Here is an 18,674-nt window from a genome sequence, read left to right on the forward strand (position 1 = left end):
ACTCTGAGAATCAAGAACCACACAATAGGCCAAACAGCTGGCTTTGTGTTGCCTTTCATATAAATGTCTAATTACAGCCGAGAACACACGCCACGACTGATGGCAACACATCCATATTAAAATGCCTTTGTCCTGCTCACAGTCCTATCATTTATCTAAATGACTATTATTTTCCCTTTTTTCCCCAAAGCTTTTATTAAATCTGTGAGCAATTTTAAGCCATTAGCACACAGATATAGGCTTTATTCAATGGGCATGCATTACTGGCAGAAAGGCTGCGTGCCTGGCTTTGTCTCTGGCACTAGTCATGTCAGAAGGCTCAAATCCAAGGGGCACGGTTCCTCTACTTTTGATTGATGCCCTGCTCCCTGTTTTTCTGCCAAGTGAGGTTGTAATTCATGCCCGGCCAGTTCTGCTGTCACTTATTTCTGCACAGAATGTCTATCTTTTTCTGGTTGAATTTTAATGTTCTAGGGTTTATTCTCACTACCAGCAGGATTCCTTTTACACTGGAGGGACGGCTCCAGCCACCTGGCAGACACTGGTGGAAACTGGAGGAGCTCTGTGGAAGTCAATACATTTACATTGTTACATAGTAATCTGTCACAAAATGTGTTGTTGTTAGTATGAGTTAGGCGTGGATACATGTCTGTGAGTGTATATGGGCTCATAACACCACCGGGTGACAATGAGCAACAGACAGATTTCCTTTTTAAAGAGATTGTTAGGCACACGAAACTAACTAGTGACATTCCAAGGACTGCCAAAGCATAAACCTTCAGAAGGTGTATGATATGTCGGGGGTTATGTTCTGCATCTGATTGAGGGCACCACTCCCAGAGGTGCTGAGACTCCTCAGTTCTCAGCAAAGCCAAGAATAACCCTGGAATGCCAATGTAGCATCAACAACAAGAAACACCATCTGTTAGCTTCAGGACAGGCTCCGGGGCCTGCTTGTCTACTAAAGAGTCCCTGCCAATAATGGACAAAAGGAAAGCACTAGCAGAGGCGAGGGGAAAGTGGGAGGGGGGGAAGCCAACATCAACTCCTAGAAACCTGGATAGATGAAGAAGAATGCACTTTGAATCATGGTCTGAGGGTCTTAATTATCTGTTCAGGGCTTAGACACTGTGGTGCTTGAGGTCCTAGCAAGCCCAAGCATAGATTACATTGGGCTCAATGTCTTTGCCTCCCTCTTTTTCTCTGCACCTAAGGAACCTTATCTCTTGGTGGAAGTGTTGCTGTGTCTTCCAGCACCTACCCAGAGCAGGAAAAGCTGGATATTGATGAGGGAGGGATGAATGAGTGTCTCCGAGGCTTAGATAAAAGGCCTCATCCCAAACTGAGTGGGGAATGAATCATGGCTTGGCAGAGATCGATCATCAGCAAGCAACTCGAAATAGGGAGAACCACCCAAGCTGCTGCCTGCTGAAATAGAGTAAGGGCTATTTTGGGTCCCCCCCCATTCCTAGAGATACATCAGAAAGGTGACTGGGTGTTTATTAGCACCCCACGGTAGGGACTTTTATCTCTGACAGAGACATCCCTCTCCCCTTACATACCCAACTCGAATTAATGCCTCTGTGCCTAGGATTATACCATGCTCTTATCTACCTATAAACAGCAGCCTGGCCAATATCCTTTCCCTGCCTGTGGGGATGCAGTGGGAACCTCTGCAAACCATCCTGAAGGTAAGCTACCAGGCAAACCCTTGTGTTCTTGCTCAGGCACAGAGGTGACATGAAACTAGAAGAGGGGCAGGCCTGCCAACAGAGGCAGGGCAAAAGAGGCAAGTGGCCACTGTCCACAGGCCTGGGCAATTTTACACAGCCTGTGGTTACTGGCTGCTGTTGCAGTTGCTCTGCCTACAGTCTGGGGAAAGCCTCTCTCGAATCCACGATGCTTTTGATATGCCCCATGAAGGTTCTGGGGCCCAGCAACTCCACCCTGGAACATGCATGGGGAATGTCAAAAGCATATTTGAATCAGCAGATGCTACTGCAGCTTTTCCCAGAGTAGGCAGGTTGAATCCAGGGAAGGTGTGAGCTGGAGGTGCAGCTGCCGTGGGGCTCATCCCAGCAGATGAGGGATAGGCTTCTCTGGTGAGCAGGGCGGGAATGCTTGGGGCTTCTCTGGTGGGGGGCTGAGGGATGACCCACATGTGCCTCCTCCCCTTGCATTGCCTCTGCTCAGGCAGTACTCACACTGAAGTCCCTGGGAGCTTTGGCTGAATGAAAACTAAGTTGGGAGCTGAGGATGCGGCTTTCTGAGTTTATTCACGTTCACTGTGATAGCCTCAGGGGAGGCAGCTCTTCACCCTAGGGAGGGTTGCAGGGCAGAGCAGTCGCATGTTCAGATGCCACAGTAAGTTCAGTGCAATTCACTCTCTCCAGCATCTCTTGATCTCTTCTCTAAATCCCCACAATGCTAGAACTCTTGTCCACACACCACTGTTCCGACCTCCTTCTCTCTCTCCAGGGACTCTCCTTCTCTTCCTGACAGGCTTTCCAAAATGCAACTGCTAACCCTGCAGGACCTGACTCTGCTCGCACTCGCCCCACTGCACACTTGTGGGAATGAGATCATGAGCAGGACCCAAATCTTTTCACTGGTTCCATCTACATCCCAGTTAAGTGGCTTGCTGTCACCTTTCCAGTATGCCACTGCTCTGGCTCATCTATGCCCCTGCCCATAAGTCCTCGCTCCCCTACTCTTTGCTCTATTAACTTTGCTAGGTTCATGCACCCTTGGCCTCCTACTCCTGCTCACCCCTCTTCCACAACTGCTGCATGGAACTGCAACAGTCTCCCTTTGCCAGAGCATCACAGCCTTGATCTTGCATCCAATGAACTTAGTGGGAGTGTGCCATGGACTTGAATGGGTTCCCCATGCTCATTCTAAGGGAATTCCATACCTTCAAAGCAAACCATCCAACTCACTCTTTGCACCACACAAGTGTGGTGTGGACCAGAAGAGAAGAGATCAGTGCTAACAGAGCACTATTTATTATCAAAAACTATTTATACTAGTCTGTAAAGTTACTTGACACTTAACAGAATAAGACTTCTGCCCTCCAAGGTGTTTACAATTTAACAAGGCTAGACAACATACAGGTGTGCACTGTACAGCAGATCACCTACATCCGTGGTGGGCAATCTGAGGCCTGCAGGCTGTAAGTGGGGTTCTATGTGTGGCCCACAAGTCATTTTGTTTACTGTTGCTCACGCGCAGGACTACCAGATTCCAGGTGCGTATATTTCCTGCCAGTATTACTAATGTGACACACAGGTAAAGCGAAGACATGTGAAGTGAGGTGCATGATGATTGCACATAACATTGACTGTGAGAGCCGTGTGCTCCCTCCGCGTCTGATCAAAGCGATGCTACAGTTCGATGGGCACACCCACAAATTCTAGGCACACAAGCGCAGTTGGCAAAACTACCTTATCCCAGGAGACCATCTTGGTGACAAAAATCTTGCAGCCCATTGAGATGAAGGAGGCCATTCATGCAACCCACTCACTAGCCTAGGTTGCCCATCACTGATCTACAGCTTCTTGGGGAAATACACATGCCCTGTGTTCTGCTATGAACCAAATCCCCGTGAGCCAATGGCCCTGCCTCATTCTTCAGCAGAATTTACATTGGAGAGGTGGGTGGTCTGCCTGGCCTGGAAGACATGAGTCTCAGATTTAATTTCCTGCTCTTCCACAGACACCCTGTGAGACCTTGGGAAAATCACTTAGGCTTACAACCCGACTGCATCTCAATTCTCAAACATGAAACTGGGAAAACTGTTTTCGTACCACACACTAGTGTAGTGGAGCATTCGGATACTATGGCCATGGGGGTGGAGGTAGGTGATGCACAAATATAAAATAGTGTCCTCTTAAAAAAACAACCTCTCTGCAATTTTGTTTTGACCTATTTTAAAAGATTGAGGCAAATAGCTTTAGCAAGTTTCAAGAGCAGATTAGACACTCACATGAATAAGATTTGCATCAGTAGTGACACTAGCTGGGAGGAGATTACCAGGACTATCAATCATCGATTCAAAGAAATTAGAGATACAAAACATCCATTTTGTAGGTCATCCAGCTCATTCTCTGGCCAGTACAGAATTTTCCATGCTGTATATCCTCTGGCATTTGCATTTATCCCGCTTCTACAATCTTCATGGCTTTAGGCAGAAGGTGATCTCCAGATGGGGTCATAAAGAAATTTCTCCCTACAGCACTTCTGATTTCCCAACTATGTCTGAATCAATTTATTAATTTCCAGCAAGAGACTCTGCTATTTCTTTTCCAGTTGGGAGCAGATGGCCTCCTCTAAAAGCCAACGATCTGAAGATGTGCAATTTGTTTTCCTTGGGTCAACCACTCATCTGGTAATCTTGGGAGGAAAAAAAAATCAAAATGCCCCAACAATCTGCTTTCCTAAGGGGAAAATGCAAATGTTTCAAGTGACTGGTTCAAACTTAACAAAGTTGAAAATTTTTCTAGAGGCCAGTCAGTAACTTTACAATGAAGCAACGTCGGTTATAATATATCATATGCCCCTAAATGCTCCAGCCAAGAATGAGGTCCTTATGTACCAGGCACTGTGCAAACAAATAGCAAGACACAGACACTGTCCCAAAGAACTTGCAGTCCAAACAGAGGATGAGCAAAAGGAAGGATTATTATCCCCACTGTAAGAAACCTCAGGGCAACTATGTGACAACTTGCTCATCTTAGGTGGCACAATCAAGGAACTGAACCTAGATGTCCTAAGTCCCTGTCCAGTGTCCTCACCACAAGACCTTCAGTCACAGGCTGCCTAGCCTTTTAACAGAAGCCAAACTCAGCCTTCCCTGTGATCAGACAGCTATCCCCCAGCTGAGTGTGATGGAGACTTAATTATAATGACTGAGCCCAGCTGTGGGGATCTCAGAGGATGGACTGCTTAAACAGGCGTAAATGTTCAGCCGTGAGGATGACTAACCATTGGAACCATTTACTGGGGATTGTGATGGATTCTCCAGCCCTGACCATTTTAAAACCACGACTGGATTTTGTTTTCTAACAGAGCTGCTCTAGGAATTGTTTTGGAGGCAGTTCTGGGGCTTGTGTTATGCAGGGGGCCAGACAACATTATCACAATAGTCCCTTCTGACATTGGAACTTATGATCTATGGACAGGACTGTGAGCTCAGCTTAAGGGAAGAGGCTCAAAGGAGAAGAGCATGGAACCTTCCTTCTTTGGGAAGGCCTTGGAAAGTCAAAGTGGAGGATGCATTGGAAGTAGGTGAGTGTCTGTCGGGGGGCCTGAGCTAGAGCCTTTAATAAGCTGGGCAGTCCCTATAGGAAACTTCCAGAGTCCCTGGGGAGAGAAGCCATGCCTTGGCTTCCTGCTGGGAGTAAGCAGCATAGGACACATTCTGCCCTGCCTAGGAGTGGGGGCAAAAGGCAAGAACTTCAGTGTAGTCCAACTGGGGTAGAAGAATTATGAGTTTAGATATTTATTTTAGCTCACTGTTGGATCTTTAGTTTCCCTATAAGGAGCCTGGACTTTCAAGTGAGCTGGCTGATTTCGAAGACTTGACCAAAGACAGGATATTGTGGGGCCAGGGAATAGGCCACAAAGGGTGTGCTATAAGTGAAGCCCCCTGCAACATCACGACTTGCTGCAAGGAGGTGCTCAAGTGAGGGGTTAGTATTCTCCTTCTTTCATGAAGCAAGGATAAACAATGAAGAAATATTAATTAGTTCATCCTCATCCTGGCACCCTTGACCCTCTAGTGGTGCAACATGTAGGTACACTACCAAATAGAGGTTTCATGCCTTCATTTGAAGGATCTGACATTTTCTACTGTAGTAGATAGGATGATAGACTATGCAGGCTACTTTGGTGTGTCCAGCCTCTTTTTGGTGATCAAAACTGTTCTCACCCTAGAAATCTATCCATAATGCACTGTGCAAATATTTTTTTTCCTCCTAGTAGGAAGTAATTGGAGAGTGGGATATAGAGCATTTAATTAGTGACTTCCAGTAATGCAAATGGTGACATTTTGTGCAAAAAACTCCTACAAACTCACGGTGGCTGGGAATCTGTCTCCATTTTTTCACAAGCTGGACCCTTGTGTCTCCCATTTACATTTGTTCATAGTTTCTTGTCTATTTGCAGATGCATTTCAAACTGCTGGTGATGATCATCACTACCCTGAGCAAGTTATCTAGGCAAGATTGTCCCTGCTAGATCTTTACTCTCATCCTCCCATGCTTCCTGAATCTCATGCTCTTGCCTACTACTCTATTCAATCCTCCCTTTCAACTGCTGCACCGATATCCTTCTCATAATCTCACCATTATACTAATAGCAGGGGCTGTGGCATTAAAAAATGTGCAGATTCCCATATCCTGTCCACCAAAGACTGAATTCTCAGATAGAGAAGTTTTGGTTTTGTTCTGTCTGTCTGTGAGTCTGTCTGTTCAAGAACTCCTCCCAAACAGTAAGAGCTGGGACCACCACGTTTGGTATGCAGCTTCCTCTTATCCTAACTTAAAGCAAGGACAGGGTTTGGTTGTGCCAGGAAAACCAGAAATACCTGGAATGGGAATGTTTTCCCTAACATGCAAATATGGGTTCTGAAAGGAGGAACTCTACACTATGAGTAACCACTTAGGGAGGCAGCAGGAATGGGGGACAACTATTTTGCAAAGTGACTACTAGGGGGGCCCCTAGGACTACTCCGGGGACCAGCCACCAGAGCCCTGGCCATCCCCGCCCCGAGGACACAGTCTGATGGCCTCCCCACCCACATGAACTGCACCCCCCACTTCCATGAGATGCTGGTGGGGGACCAGGAACCACTGCCCTCCCTGCCCTGGAGGAAATACCAGGGTTACCCAGGCATGTGGTGCAAAGCAGCCCAGGCAAGCCACATTTGGCACAGATAAATGGCTGCGAGTTCCCTAATTTCATCCCCCTCCCGTATCCTCCTAACCCCTGGCCTGGCCTTAGGGTGAAGCCAGCAGCTGGGGGCTTATCTTCCCCCTTTTCAGGCACAGGCAATGCTGGGTAAGTATACTAGTTTACCATGAAACCAATTTGTTGGAAAACTTCACTTTGGGTCAATTTAAATATTTTGGTTGACTTATGACTTTTTAAAATATATTGTAAGTTCTATGTTATAGCACAAAACAAACTTCTAAATAAACAGTTCCTCTGAAATGAAAACTCAGAGCATTCCATTCTGACAGCGTCAAAAAAGGACACGATCAAAGCGCTTTGTTTTGACTTAGCATGTTCCTGTGGAAAGTTTTGCTTTTGACAAAATGGCACTTTTTGATTATTTTTTTTTAAAGAACGTCCATCAGAAAATTTTCAACCGGCTCTCCTATTTAGGGTTAGCATGTGATTAACCCTATTCTTTATGGTGCTTTCATTACTATAATGCAAGCACCTGGTTTCCATGGCAGCAGATGCTGTTGGGTTGTAATTGATTGTAAGCACTTTCAAGCAGGAGCAAAGTCCTTTTCCATTTTTCTGGGAAGTTATGTCACCATATACCTAAAGCAGCACTGGGTAAATACATAAGATGTCTCATAGCATTTTGCAAAGTACTTTACTGTTCCCTATTGTGTCAATCCACTGACTCTCAGTAGCATCTCTCTTGTGAGTAGTCTCAATGACTACAGCAGTACGTGCAATTCAATATGCATAAGGAATCAAAATAAATACTTCTGTGCTTTATAAATGTGATAATAATAGAAATGGGTTCAAGTCACAAAGCAGAGATCTGGATTTAGACATGAATTTCTCCAATGATGGTTCCAGGGTTTTGTTTTGGAGAGCAAGCAAAGCACTTCTGCAATTACTTGCATTCTTAAATTAACCTTCTATTGTGCATGGGTCTCTTTTGCTCTCTGCCCATGACAGTTCCAGAGAGGCTACGTCTACATGGCAGAGCTGCTTCGGGATACTTTCAGTATCCCAAAACAGCTATTCCATGTCTTTGAGCAAACCCGTTATTTCAAAATATAATGGGCTCGCTATTCTGACGTCTCTGTAAACCTCGTTCCACAAGGAATAAGAGATATTTCGGAATAGCACTCTATATTGAAATTAGCTTGAAATAAGCTATGCAATTTGTGTAGCTCAAATGCATAACTTATTTCGAGCTATGGGTGCAGTGTAGACACACCCTGAATGAGTTTACCACAGAAATGTTCATGGAAACAATTTATGAAATGTCTGGAGAAAGTGGACACTAAATTAATAATTTCAGATACAGGCAGTCCCCGGGTTACGTACAAGATAGGGACTGTAGGTTTGTTCTTAAGTTGAATCTGTATGTAAGTCGGAACTGGCGTCCAGATTCAGCCGCTGCTGAAACTGATCAGTTTCAACAGTGGCTGAATCTGGACGCCAGTTCTGACTTACATACAGATTCAACTTAAGAACCCCAGGCATCCCCAAGTCAGCTGCTGCTGAAACTGATCAGCGGCTGATTCCAGGAAGCCCGGGGCAGGGGCTTCCTGTAGTCAGCCACTGGTCATTTTCAGCAGCTGCTGACTTGGGGACACCTGGGGCAGAGCAGCTGGGGTGCTGCTGGGTTGGTCCAGTGGTGCCCAGAGCGGCGCTACGGGACCAACCGGCAGCGCCCCAGCTGCTGTACCACAGGCGTCCGGAGCAAAGCCGCGGAGCACGGGGGCAGCGGTACAGCCCAGACGCGCCGTGGCTATCCTGCTGCCCTTGGGCTCCGTGGCTTTGCTCTGCTTTGCTCCACGTCCCCCTGGTCTGCAGACCAGGGGGACGGGGAGCAAAGCGGCGGAACACGCGGGCAGCGGACAGACGCTCAGCTGGCCGCGTGCTCCGCAGCTTTGCTCTGCTCTGCTCCCCGTCCCCCTGGTCTCCAGACCAGGGGGACGGGGAGCAGAGCAGAGCAAAGCCATGGAGCACGCGGCCAGCTGACAGCCCAGATGCATCTGGGCTGTCCGCTGCCCGCGTGTTCCGCCTCTTTGCTTCCTCTCCCTGGTCTGCTGGAGACCAGGGAGAGGAAGGGCCCCGTTCGTAACTGCGGATCCGACATAAGTCGGATCCGCGTAACTCGGGGACTGCCTGTATTCACATGGGCAACTTGATTCAAATTCTTGTTCTTGTCCAGTCAGAGTTCAGAAACAACCCATATGACCCATCAGCCTTACCAAAATAACTTCAATTGCAAATATCAAATATGAGAAAGAATGACAATTATTTGCACAAAGATATTTGAGGAAGTTTGAATAACTAATACACTTGAGAAGTGTGTGGTTATTTTCCTGGGCAATTTGTGAGCAGACAACAATCCAATACTCATCAGAAATTATTTTGTAGATTCTAAGCACATTTTTTGGGAACTGGACAAATAACAAAATAATATGTAATTCCAGTAATGGAATATCACACTGCAGTAAAACCCCAGATCCTCAGCTAATGTAAATTAACATAGCTCTGTTAAAGTCCAATAGGCCATCTCTTCAGCTAGTATTAATGCAGCTCCACTGACATGAATGAAACTGTGCCGATTTACACCAGCATTTGGCCCTGTAAGTGTTAAAACAGAAATACAAATCAAGTAATAAGAAATATCTCTGTCGTTTCACACCACCACCACACGCTTCACAGTATTACTTTCTCCATCTGTTGTTATCAGACGCTGGAGAGAGGAGCACATGGTGTCATTGCAGAAGATACTGCAGTTTATCCACTCACCTTTCTTGCCACCTACCTTGTTCTGTTTGGGTCACTGATTTACTAAATCACTTGTGCTCCCTTGCCAGCAGGTGCTGTTTCCAGATGTGCTGAATATTCATGAGAGCAGCATGTTCGCTGGGGCTAAGTGCTTGGTTTCTAATTTATTTTCTTACATTTATTCCTCACACCTCTGGACCAGTTGCTGCTCGCAGATCTATTTTTGGGGTCTTTCTGCCCCTGTGTCCTTGTGCATATGTTTCCGTTCCATGTGTGCTCCCTTATTTCATAGAACATTAATCAGTGACTGACTTTCTTAATTTTCCCTTTTATTAGCGGTCTTTGCTTCCTGATCCCAAAGACAAGGTCAAGAGCATTCAGGAGCTGCAGAATATGATGTGAGGAGCTCGTATGGTCTGCTCTTCCCTCTGAATTAGTAAAGAGCCAGCCAACGTACCCAGAGATGCTATGCTGCTGGAAGTCATCTTTTGGATGAAATTGTAAAGTAAGGTCCATCCATTCGTGATTGTCATAAATCTCAGAACATTCTTCATGAGTGTAGTGACCTAACTCTGGTTCAGAGTCTGAAATTCCAGTGCAGTGGGAGTAAGTAAAATTTGAAAACATGAATTAGAAGCCTTATTCACTTCCTCATCTAAACTGGAGTGAGGAGTTGCCATGCGCTGTCACCCCCAGTACTCTGTAGCACCTCCTACTGGTCATTTTGGGATTTAGCTCTTCAGCCTCAGTGTGCCCTCTGCTGGCCACTGTCTTTCCTGCTCATTACCTGCCTACTGGTAATGTCTCCACCACCTTGCATCTGGCCCTGAGTCCCTCCCAGACCACAGTGCTCCTTACCACAGGGTATTGCCTTCCCGGTGGTACCCATGCTCAGTTTCCTGAGGAACTCAATTGCTCCTAAACCCACTTTGCTACAGTAACCTTCTGCTGTTTGTCATCTAGCTACCCTTTCCTCCGGAGCAAACTGCAGTCTGAACTGGCATCATCGGCAAGGGAGGCTGGACCTACTGACTACTTCTGCTCTGGCTGCTCTTCTTCAGGCCTAGTACCTTCCTGGACCACTGAACCTGGGGTTTATTTAGCCTGTGCTCCCTGGCTCACCCTGCCTTTTCCCAGCACTGCTCTTTCTAAGGTATTCTTGCTAGCAGGCATCTAGATCTCTCTCCCACTACAGCAAGAGTGAGCTCCCTCAGGCCAATCACCTTCTCATGCAGCCCAGCCAGGCTCTGACTGGCTGTCTCAAACCTCCTTTTAATTGGCTCCCAGGACAGCCCTCTCCAAGGGCTGTTTTTAATCCTTTATAAACCAGAACAGGGCAACGGTCCCATTACACCAGCCCAGACAGGGCTTTCGATGGGGAATCAAGTTATCCTGGTATGTACAGTTTGTAATGTTTGCAGTCTCGTAGGCGACCTGGGGAAATGTGGTGTAGATGAAATTATTTTGTTGTGGGTGCACAACTGTGTAGAAGACAGTACTCAAAGAGTAATTATTGATCAAACTGAGAGGGCATATCTAGCGGATCCCACTGAGTCTGTCCTGATTCTGGTATTTCTCTATACTTGGATCATGGAGTGGAGTGTATGCTTATGAAATTTGCAGGTGACATCCTTCTGGAAGGAGTTATAAGCACCTTTGTGGATAGAATTGGTGTTCAAAACCATTTTGATGAATTTGTGAATTGCCCTGAAACCAACAAAATGAAATTCAATGAAGACAAGTGCAAAATACTTTACTTAACAAGGAAAAGTCAAATGTACAAATACAAAATGAAGAGTAGGTGGCTAGGAGTAGAAGTGCAGAAAAGAATCTGGGACATAGAGGCTACATCTAGACTGCAAGCCTACTTTCGAAAAAGCCTCTTTCGAAAAAGAGCGTCTAGACTACAACCAGTACTTTCGAAAAAGCAAGCTGCTTTTTCAAAAGAGAGCACCCAGGCAATCTGGATGCTCTTTCAAAAAAGCACCGTTTGCATTACATAGTGCCTTTTTTCGAAAGAGCACTTTCAAAAAAAGGCATTCTTCCTCGTAAAACAAGGTTTTCTGCGGTCAAAAAAACGGCCATGATATTTTGATTTACTTTCGAAAGAACACAGCAGCAGTCTAGATGCAGGGTAAGTTTTTTCAAAAAAAGGCCACTTTTTTTGAGAACCCTGTAGTCTAGACATACCCAAAGTGGCTCACAAATGGAATGGATCATCAATGTGAAACCGTTATGAAAAAGGCTAATATTATTTGGGGGTATATTAACAGGAATGTTGTATGGAAGACTTGGGAGGTAACTCTCCTACTCTACTCCACACTGGTGAGGCCTCAACTGGAGTTTTGCATCCAATTCTGGGTACTACACTTACCAAAAGATATGGGCAAATCAGAGAGAATCCCATGCAAAGCAAGAAAAATGATTGAAAGCTCAGAAAAAAAACTGACTTATCAGAAAAGGTTTTAAAATTTGGACATGTTTTACTTTGAGAAAAGAAGACAGAGGGAAGACCTGAAAAGTCTTCAAAAATGATAAAGGTTGTTACAAAGAGCACCATGATCAATAGTTCTCCATGTCCACTGAAGTAAGGACAGGAAGTTATTGGCTTGCAGCAAGAAAGATTTATGTTAGATATTAGAAAGTTTTTCCTAACTGTAAGGACAGTTTGAGACAGATGTAAGCAGGGCCTGAATTATTGCTTGCTATCAGCCAGCTAAAAGGAGAGAGCTGCACTGGGGTGCTCACTCCAATTGTTTAGCCCTGTAAGATAATTAACTGTTATGTAAATACAGCTCATGCCAGGAGGGGGAAGGAATCCGAGGTGTGGTTATGTAAATCCAATTCAGCCAGGGCTGATGGAGGATCAGTGTTGGAATGGAATGGAATGTGGTGTATTGTAACGAATTTGGGGCTCTTGTGGGGGTCACAAATCATGCTACTCCTAAATGTGAGAACTGTAAAATATGACACCAGGGCTTGCAGGAGAGACACCATCATTGTAAGAGGTCTCAGAGGAACAAGCCTCCCTCCTGCCAGAGTTGAGTGAACTGAGTTGGGAGGGAGGGGCAGGGCTTGAGGCAACTTGCTTCATGCCTGCCAGGTGTGAGCTGTAAGGCTTGCTCAACCTGCCCCTTTCCCCCTGGTTTTAAGGACAGACCTAAAGCAGACTTCATGAGGAGTCTTTTTGCTAGACCAGGGGAAGCTGGAATCTTTGGCCAGCCTAGGTGGTGGCTAAAGAGTTGAAATCACTAAGGCTATGTCTACACTGGTGGCTTCTTGTGCAAGGGTTCTTGTGGAAGAAGTCTTGCGCAAGAAAACATCCACACTGCCATGTGCGACCTGTGCTTTTGCGCAAGAGCACCCGTGGCAATGTGGACACTTTCTTGCGCAAGAAAGCTCTGATGGCCATTTTAGCCATAGGGCTTTCTTGCACAAGAAATCCCTGCTGAGCGTCCATACTGCCCTCTTGCGCAAGAGCTCCTGCGCAAGAGGGCTTACACCTGTTAGGAAAGAGTGTAGCTCTTGCGCAGGGAGCCATCTCTTACCATGCCGTTCTGTAAATTTCCTTGCACAAGAGTGGATGGGCAGAGAAGACACTCTGCAGATTCTTGCGCAAGAACGACTGTACTTGTGCAATAATCCACCAGTCTAGACATAGCCTAAGAGCTGAAGTCACTGGTTTTGCCTGGAGCCAGACCCACTGCAGCCAGTGGAGCAGCTGGTGGGATCAACCGGCGGGCGGCCGGTAGGAGCGGCTGGTGGGATTGACCGGCGGGTGGCGAGTAGGAGGAGTGGCGGGTGGCAGGTGGCCAGCAGAGCGGCCTTGAAACTATTTTCCTTTTTATCTGAACCAGCAGAACTGACAGCCTCTGTCAGCTTCCTGGCAAGATGGGAAGAAGCCAAGGGTGGAAGCTCAGGGCTGAGAGAATCTAGCCCTCAGTGCTGTGAAGAATACAGTGTGCCCACCCCCCAGCCCTGAGCACAGTACTCCGACAGAAATTTAAAGGGATCCTGGGCTCTAGCTGCTATCACTGCAACTTTGTCAGCAGTGACAGCCAGGAGCTCTGGGCCCATTTGAATTGCTGGGATCCAGGACAATTGCCCTTTCTCCCCCCTGCCATTGGTGGGCCTGGAAGGGGGTGGAATGCTGTGATGGACTGTCAAAGGGCTACAGCCCATACCACAGGACTGGCCCACAGACTGCAACTGCTGAGAGAACAATGTATGAGGTGAGTTACCTGCCTTAACCTCCAAGGCTGTCCCTACCAATATTCAAAATATGCAGCTGTTTAGGGCACCTGGCTGGCCCCTCTATGGGTGGTCCCCAGCAAGGCTGTCCCTAGGGGGCTATAGGGCCTGGAGCAACTCCTTGCCCTTCCCCTGCTTCACCCCCACCCACCTTTTCCAGTCCCTGCTCCACCTCCAACTCTGCTCCCAATCCAACACTCCCCACAAGACCTTCCACTGAGCAATGCAGCCTGGCAGACTAGGGTGGAACCTGATGCCTGCAGCAGGGGTCAGTCCTAACCCCCAACTCCCCAGTAGTGGGGGAGGGAGTGAAACAACATGGCCCCAGCCCACTCTGCTCCACTGGTTCTCAGCTGCATTGCTTCATTTCCCACCACTGCTGAGTATGCGCCTGCCCCTCAGAGCTTCATCAGATTTCTCTAGAACTAAACTTAGGTCTGGTAGACTAGTGCCCTCCCCTCCCTGCTTCTCTTGGTGTGGAAGCTGGTGAGATGAAGAGTCTCCCATTATTTACTGATATGGTATGGGGGTTTGTTGGTCTGTAGAGTCATAGCAATTAGAGACAGGAAAAAGACCTTTTAGGCCATCCTTGGCATCACCTCCTACATGCCAACCCAGGTTTGTTTTCTGTATTCCCTGCTGCTTTGATATCATCAAGATTTTCAAATGCAGATTATGGAGAATGTGTAATAACCAGAAAAACTTTAAAAAACAACAGAATAGTCTATCAGCACCTTAAAGACTAACAAAACATGTAGATAGTATCATGAGCTTTCGTGGGCATAACCCACTTCTTCAGATGAATGGAGTATTAAAAGTCAAGATCCAAGAATAAATTGGAGAACGTAGGGAAAGGAAGGAGGGAAAATAGTGAATTAAAGTATTCAAGTTATAAGAAGCTGATAGAGAAGGTGAAAATTGTATTTAATTATCCATTCTTTAAATGGTTAAGTGATTGTGATGTGGAAGGTAGTGTGCTAACCAGGTAATGTTTTTATTCATACCTTTTTAATGGTTCCCAAACTTGTAAATGAAGTTAATTGTAAATACACTTTCCTATATATTTGGCCTAAAACAACACAGGGACTTTGAGCTCCATTAATGAGTGCCCAGGCAGGTTAAAGTGTTCTCCAACAGGTTTTTGTGTGTTGCCTTTTTGGATATCTGATTTGTGTCCATTAATTCTTTCCCATAGAGACTGTCCAGTTTGGCCAATATACAGGGGCGGATGAGAGTGCCGCGGGGCCCCAGGCAGCGAAATTTCACGGGTCCCCTCCTTTGACACGGCGCATGCGTGGGGCCTTGGGAAGCGCAGGGCCTGGGGCATCCGCCCCGCTCGCCCTGCCCTAAATCCACCACTGCCAATATACATGGCAGAGGAACATTGCTGGCATTTGATGGCATAGATCACATTAGTGGATGTGCAGTTACATGAGCCCCTGATGTAGTGGCTGATATGGTTGGGTCCAGTGATGAAATCACTTGTGTGGACAGAGTTGGCACAGGGGCTGATTGCAGGGGTGGGTTCCTGGATGATTATGATGGTGTGCTGTACGGTTACTGGAAAGAATTTGTTTGAGGCTAAGGGATTGACTGTAAATGAGGATTGGCCTTTCCCTCACCTTTGAGAGTGAGGGGTCATTTTCTAGGATAGGTTGTAGATTGTTAATAATACATTGGAGGGGTTTAAGTTGTGGGCTGTAGATGATGACAAGTGGTATTCTGTTGTTTTCTCTTCTTGGCCTGTCTTGGAGTAGTTCATATCTGGAACACTCTTTTGGCTCTGTCGATCTGTTTTTTCACTTCTCCAGGGGGTTTTTCAGTTTTAAGAATGCTCTATATAGATCTTGTAGGTGTTTGTCTCTGTTTGTGGGATTGGAGCAAATCTGGTTGCATCTTAGGGCTTGGTTGTAAACAATAGATTGAGAAAGGTGACTTGGATAGAAGCTAGAGGCATGTAGGTAAGTGTAGTGGTCGGTAGGTTTCTGGTGTAAGGTGGTGGAAATGTGTTCATCATGTAATTGTGCTGTAATATCAAGGGAGTGGATTTCTCGTGTGGACTGATCCAGTCTGAGGTTGATGGTGTGGTGGAAGTTGAAATCCCCGTGGAATTCTTCAGGAGTCTCTTTCACGTGGGTCCTTATGATGATGTTATCAATGTAGTGTAAGTACACTAAGGGTGTGTCTAGAGTAGACTACAGGGTTTCTTCGAAAAAGTAGCCTTTTTTCGAAAAAACTTCCCCTGCATCTAGACTGCTGCCACGTTCTTTCGAAAGTAAATTGAAAGAATGCAGCAGTTTTTTCGACAGTGGAAATCCTCGTTTTACAAGGAACAATGCCTTTTTTTTTCACAGTGCCCTTTCGAAAAAAGGCACTATCTAATGCAAACTGTGCTTTTTTGAAAGAGAGCATCCAGACTGCTTGCTTTTTCAAAAGTACTGGTTGCAGTCTAGATGCTCTTTTTCGAAAGAGGCTTTTTTGAAGGAGGCTTTTTTAGGTGTGCTGGCAGCATAGGATCTGAGGAGAGAGTCAATATAGCCAGATAGTCCTGTTGTAAGGGTGCCAACACTTGACATGGTGGGTCGTCCGAGATTTCCAGGTTTGTGTATCTTGGGTAGCAGATAGAAAACTCCTGGTCGGGTATTTGTGGGGTGTTAGTGTAAATTTGGTCCTGAGTAATATCAGGGAGCTATTTTAGGGGTATTTTTGTTATTCTTTAGTGGGATCAGAGGAGAGAAGCTTGTTTGAATCTGGTGTTGCTGAGTTGTCTGGTCACCCCCCTATTCATAATCTGTTCTGTTCATGATGACTACATCGCCCCCTTTGTCCGCCTCTTTGATTATGATATTAGGATTGTTTTGAGGCTCTATATAGCATTGCGTACTGCATGGCTGAGGTTACATGTTATATGATGTTGGCTGACAATGTCAGCCCGTGCATGTTTGCGGAAGCAATCAATGTAGAAGTCAAGACTTTCATTGCGACCATTAGCAGGGGTCCACACAGAAGCCTTTCTCTTCTAGGATTGGTGGGGAGGAGCTGCAAGGTCAGTGTGTTATACATTGGTATGTTGGAAATATTCCTTTAGACAGAGGCAGTGAAAATAGGCTTCCAGATATCCACAGAACTGAATCTTATTCATAGAAGTGGTGAGGCAGAAGGAGAGTCCTCGATATAGGACAGACTCCTCTGCCAGGCTAGGAGAGTGGTTGGATAGATTGACAATGTTGCTAGGTGAGTTGAAAGTACCGGGATTGAGAGAACGTAAGGCGTGTAGGAGTTTGGATAGTTTATTTCTTCTGAAGAGAGATGAAGTGATCCTTGTTGGTGGCTTGTTGAGTTTTAGTAAAGTCTGGCAAAGAGGAAGTGTGTGCAGAAGCTTGGTTTTTTATGAGAGTTTTTAATGTTGAGAACGCCTCCTTGATTTTCTTCTCTTTGTTGTATAGTATGCTGATAAGATGGTTCCAGAGTTTCTTTGAGAAAATGTGGCATCATCTGTGGCTGTAGTCTGTGGAGTATGTAGATTATGTAGATTGTAATAACCAGTAGTTTGTCTGATGTGTTTGCAATTACACTTAAATTTGTTCTGCAGCTATAGTGGCTGTGTGTGTGTGTGTGTGTGTGTGTGTGTGTGTGTGTAGTATATATGCTATGTCCAAGGAAGTAGGGCCGTGGCCTTGGATGGCGTCCCAGTATGATGGTGCTACTTTAATACCACTAAATGCAGAAAAAGACACTGTCTGTGTGACTTTGCCAAAGAGCACCCAGGGTTACCAGGCGCCTCACCACCATCTGCCCTTAGTGTGTAGCTGTCTTGTTTGTCAACTCATTAAAACATGATTCTGTGGGTTGTATCTCCCTAGTCCAGCACCCTTGGGACCTGAGTCAGGCCTGTATGCAGGAATCTCAGTTGGGGGTGCTCCTTTTGTAAATGTGGACTACAAGGGTATGAATGCACCTCCCATGGTCCCCTAATTAAGTTGGGAAAACAGCCCCAGCCTTCCCCCCAAACAGTCAGAGCATGGAGGAAGGAGGCGCGGGCAGCACACCACTCCTGCCTTCCCCTGGCCAGATGGAGCATGCTTACCTGGGAGATCATGGGGGGATGCTTTTGCACCCTGTGCATCTCCCCTGTATATAGGCCTGTGAGTGATCCCAGGTAAGGGATTTTGCTGGACCAAAGGGAGGTAATTTCTGGCCTTCCTGCTGCCAGCCCCACTCCCTGCCCTGCCATCCCATCAGGGTTCCTGTCTCCCCCAGGCAGCCTAGCTGGGTCATGCACCAGGATGAACCCCACCTACCCACCATGCAGCCCAGCTGAGCCACACGCCAGCTCCCCACCCCCACCCCTGCAGCCCAGCTGAGCCACACGCCAACTTCTGGTGCCCCCTCCCCCACAGCTGAGCTGAGCGGCACACCAGAATTCCCAGCTCCCCCTTCCCCCAGGCAGGAGGATCCTCCTGAGCCCCCCAGACAGCCCAGCTGGGCTGTGCGCTGGGCTCCCAGCCCCGCCTCCCTGAATTGGACTGGGTTCACCCCCCACCCTGCCCCTGCATTGGGCCAGGCTCCAGATGTTGCCAGACCAGAGTCCTGTTTCATAGGTTTATTTAGTCTACAGAAGAGTAAGGGGGGATTTGATAGCAGCCTTCAACTATGTGAAAGGAAGTTCCAAAGAGGATGGGGGAGAGGCTGTTCTCAGTGGTGACAAA

This window comes from Pelodiscus sinensis, chromosome 3, assembly GCF_052426305.1.
Source record: "Pelodiscus sinensis isolate ZL-2025 chromosome 3, ASM5242630v1, whole genome shotgun sequence".
NCBI lineage: Eukaryota > Metazoa > Chordata > Testudines > Trionychidae > Pelodiscus > Pelodiscus sinensis.